Below are 5,000 nucleotides of genomic sequence, written 5' to 3'. Positions count from 1 at the left end.
GTGGCAACCAAAGGTGCTGTTAGCGACGACTTCTGAAGACGCAACGAGACGCGACGGGTTTGCGCCCAGACGCGACGAGGCGATGCGGGATCTGCGCCCAACCGTGCCTACACCCGCCGACTTGATGCGGGAGCTGCTGGCCCAAGCATGCCTAGCGTGCAAGGCCTGCGTGCAAGGCTAGTGTGCAAGGCTCGTGGGCAAGGCTAGTGCGCAAGGCTAGTGCCCAAGGTCTGTGTGCAAGGCTAGTGCCCAAGGCTAGTGAGCATGGCCTGTGTGCAAGGCTAGTGTGCAAGGCTTGTATGCAAGGCTAGTGTGCAAGGCTGGTGTGCAAGGCTTGTGGGCAAGGCTGGTGCGCAAGGCTAGTTCCCAAGGGTTGTGTGCAAGGCTAGTGCCCAAGGCAAGTGCGCAAGGCTCGTGCCCAAAGCTAGTGCGCAAGGCTTGTGTGCAAGGCTACTGCGATGGGCCAGTGCCCAAGGCTTGTGAGCAAGGCTTGTATGCATGGCTTGTGTGCAAGGCTAGCGTCCAAGGCTTGTGCGCATGGCTTGTGCGCAAGGCTTGTGTCCAAGGCTTTTGTGCAAGGCTCGTGCGCAAGGCTAGTGTGCAAGGCTTGTGCGCATTGGCAGGTAGCCCACCAGCATGCACGATCCAAATGCCACTCACGCGACAACACGGTGCCAAGCCGGGCATGGTGTGCACTCAAAACCAATCAACGGACAGAGGTCATGCGTCATGGGGGGGATCTAGCAAGGCCATGGGGAAGGTCATGGAGGACCTTGGAAGCAAGCGCAAGACGAGAGCGAATCGAACAAGGGGCCAGGACGGGGCCTTGTGCCCATGGTCTTCGCAAGACAGCGTCCAAGGCACCCGAAAGCCCAAGGGAACCCAAACCCGGCCGACACTTGCAATCGCACATGCTCTCTGCAACACACCATCAATGCCGCCCAACGGGGCCAGCACGAGCAGTCCTCCGCGGTCCCCTGGCCCTGCGCACGTTTGTCTTCGAAACCGAGCATCAATGCCACAGAAAGTGCCGGGGCGCCAGCTGGAGCCATCATCCGCGTTGTCATGGCTCGCTTGGCCTTGGCTTGCCAGGCCCCGACACGAGCAATCGCGCATTTTCTTTGCAACCGACCATCAATGCCGCCCAACGGGGCCAGCACGAGCAGTCATCCGCGGTCCCCTGGCCCTGCGCACGTTTGTCTTTGAAACCGAGCATCAATGCCACAGAAAGTGCCGGGGCGCCAGCTGGAGCCATCATCCGACGTGCCATGGCTCTGGTCCCATGGTCTTCGCAACCGAGCATTCGTGACACCCGCGGGGCCAGGACACCAACCCTTCCGACACGAGCATTCGCGCATGTTCTTTGGCCACACAACGGCGCCAGCACGAGCAAAATCATCCGCGGTGTGGTGGCCTTGCACGGCCTTTTGTCTTTGGAACCAACCATCAGTGCCACGGGAAGTGCCGGAGTCCCGGCATCCGCGGTGCCAAGTCATTGCGCCCTTGGTCTCTGCAGCGGGGCATGCCGGGCACTCCCAACCATTGCAAGCAAGCAAGCAAGCAAGAAAGAAAGTAAGTAAGTAAGTAAGTATTACATATAGGGGCGGGACATGCGGGGAGATCTGCGAAACGTGCATTACGGGGCACACGCGTACCTACCGGGGCATACCGACCCCTATTGGGGCACACGTGTGCATATCGGGGCATACCGGGCCTATCGGGGCACACGCGTACATACCGGGGCATACCGAGCCCTACTGGGGCACACGTGCGCATATCGGGGCGTACCAAGCCTATCGGGGCATACGCATGTATCCCAAGGCATACCGAGTCTATCCGGGCATACGCGTTCATACCGGGGCGTAACGGGCCTATCGGGGCATACTTGGGCATATCCGGGCAAAAAATGCCCAAAACTTGCGCAACCTTGGCAACCGTGGTCCATTCCTCTCTATATGCCTAGCCTTGCCAACCGTGGTCCATTCCTCACTATATGCCATGGCCTTGTGCCCATGGTCTTCCCAAGACAGCGTCCAAGGCCCCCGGAAGGCCAAGGGAGCCCAACCCAGCAATGCCCTGCTATGGCAAGCCAAGGCCAAGCATTCCGGTGCCTATCCGGGCAAAAATGCAATTCCTCTCTATATGCCTAGCCTTGGCAACCGTGGTCCATTCCCCACCATATGCCATGGCCTTGTGCCCATGGTCTTCCCAAGACAGTGTCCAAGGCGCCCGGAAGGCCAAGGGAGCCCAACCCAGCAATGCCCTGCTTTGGCAAGCCAAGGCCAAGCATTCCGGTGCCTAACCTTGGCAACCGTGGTCCTTTCCTCACCATATGCCATGGCCTTGTGCCCATGGTCTTCGCAAGACATCGTCCAAGGCGCCCAAAAGGCCAAGGGAGCCCAACCCAGCAATGCCTTGCTAGGACAAGCCAAGGCCAAGCATTCCGGTGCCTATCCGGGCAAAAACGCCCAAAGCATGCCCATTCCTTAGCCTATCCAGGCAAAAACGCCCAAAATCTGCACATTCTAGTGCCTATCCGGGCAAAAACGCCCACCAGCATGCCACCCTCCTATAGGGTTTGCGCAACCAACCAGCCTAACCACCAGTGGCAACCAAAGGTGCTGTTAGCGACGACTTCTGAAGACGCAACGAGACGCGACGTGTTTGCGCCCAGACGCGACGAGACGATGCGGGATCTGCGCCCAAGAATGCCTAGACCCGTCGACTTGATGCGGGATCAGCTCGCCCAAGCATGCCTAGTGTGCAAGGCCTGTGTGCAAGGCTAGTGTCCAAGGCTAGTGTGCAAGGCTCATGTGGAACGCTAGTGCGCAAGGCTAGTGCCCAAGGCTTGTGTGCCAGGCCCGTGTGCAAGGCTAGTGTCCAGGGCTTGTGTGCATTGCTTGAGTGCAAGGCTTGTGTGCATTGCTCGAGTGCATGGCTTGTGTGCAAGGGTTGTGCGCAAGGCTAGTGTGCGGGGCTTGTGCGCATGGCTAATGTGCACGGCTTGTGTGCATGGCTACCGTGCAAGGCTAGTTTGCATGGCTAGGGTGCAAGGCTCGCATGCGAGGCTAGTGTGCAAGGCTGCGTGCAAGGGAAGCGTGCAGGGCGAGTGTGCGAGGCCACTGTGCACGGCGCCAGCACTAGCGAGCCATCATCCGCGTTGCCATGGCTCGCTTGGCCTTGGCTTGCCAGGCCCCGACACGAGCAATCGCGCATTTTCTTTGCAACCGACCATCAATGCCGCCCAACGGGGCCAGCACGAGCAGTCATCCGCGGTCCCCTGGCCCTGCGCACGTTTGTCTTTGAAACCGAGCATCAATGCCACAGAAAGTGCCGGGGCGCCAGCTGGAGCCATCATCCGACGTGCCATGGCTCGCTTGGCCTTGGCTTGCCGGGCCCCGACACGAGCAATCGCGCATTTTCTTTGCAACCGACCATCAATGCCGCCCAACGGGGCCAGCACGAGCAGTCATCCGCGGTCCCCTGGCACTGCGCACGTTTGTCTTTGAAACCGAGCATCAATGCCACAGAAAGTGCCGGGGCGCCAGCTGGAGCCATCATCCGACGTGCCATGGCTCTGGTCCCATGGTCTTCGCAACCGAGCATTCGTGACACCCGCGGGGCCAGGACACCAACCCTTCCGACACGAGCATTCGCGCATGTTCTTTGGCCACACAACGGCGCCAGCACGAGCAAAATCATCCGCGGTGCGGTGGCCTTGCACGGCCTTTTGTCTTTGGAACCAACCATCAGTGCCACGGGAAGTGCCGGAGTCCCGGCATCCGCGGTGCCAAGTCATTGCGCCCTTGGTCTCTGCAGCGGGGCATGCCGGGCACTCCCAACCATTGCAAGCAAGCAAGCAAGCAAGAAAGAAAGAAAGTAAGTAAGTAAGTATTACATATAGGGGCGGGACATGCGGGGAGATCTGCGAAACGTGCATTACGGGGCACACGCGTACCTACCGGGGCATACCGACCCCTATTGGGGCACACGTGTGCATATCGGGGCATACCGGGCCTATCGGGGCACACGCGTACATACCGGGGCATACCGAGCCCTACTGGGGCACACGTGCGCATATCGGGGCGTACCAAGCCTATCGGGGCATACGCATGTATCCCAAGGCATACCGAGTCTATCCGGGCATACGCGTTCATACCGGGGCGTAACGGGCCTATCGGGGCATACTTGGGCATATCCGGGCAAAAAATGCCCAAAACTTGCGCAACCTTGGCAACCGTGGTCCATTCCTCTCTATATGCCTAGCCTTGCCAACCGTGGTCCATTCCTCACTATATGCCATGGCCTTGTGCCCATGGTCTTCCCAAGACAGCGTCCAAGGCCCCCGGAAGGCCAAGGGAGCCCAACCCAGCAATGCCCTGCTATGGCAAGCCAAGGCCAAGCATTCCGGTGCCTATCCGGGCAAAAATGCGATTCCTCTCTATATGCCTAGCCTTGGCAACCGTGGTCCATTCCCCACCATATGCCATGGCCTTGTGCCCATGGTCTTCCCAAGACAGTGTCCAAGGCGCCCGGAAGGCCAAGGGAGCCCAACCCAGCAATGCCCTGCTTTGGCAAGCCAAGGCCAAGCATTCCGGTGCCTAACCTTGGCAACCGTGGTCCTTTCCTCACCATATGCCATGGCCTTGTGCCCATGGTCTTCGCAAGACATCGTCCAAGGCGCCCAAAAGGCCAAGGGAGCCCAACCCAGCAATGCCCTGCTAGGGCAAGCCAAGGCCAAGCATTCCGGTGCCTAACCTTGGCAACCGTGGTCCTTTCCTCACCATATGCCATGGCCTTGTGCCCATGGTCTTCGCAAGACATCGTCCAAGGCGCCCAAAAGGCCAAGGGAGCCCAACCCAGCAATGCCTTGCTAGGACAAGCCAAGGCCAAGCATTCCGGTGCCTATCCGGGCAAAAACGCCCAAAGCATGCCCATTCCTTAGCCTATCCAGGCAAAAACGCCCAAAATCTGCACATTCTAGTGCCTATCCGGGCAAA

Source organism: Tasmannia lanceolata, unplaced genomic scaffold (genome assembly GCF_043159265.1).
Source record: "Tasmannia lanceolata isolate RefF3 unplaced genomic scaffold, GAP_Taslan_0.1 ptg000119l, whole genome shotgun sequence".
NCBI lineage: Eukaryota > Viridiplantae > Streptophyta > Magnoliopsida > Canellales > Winteraceae > Tasmannia > Tasmannia lanceolata.
This window is presented reverse-complemented; position numbering follows the sequence as displayed.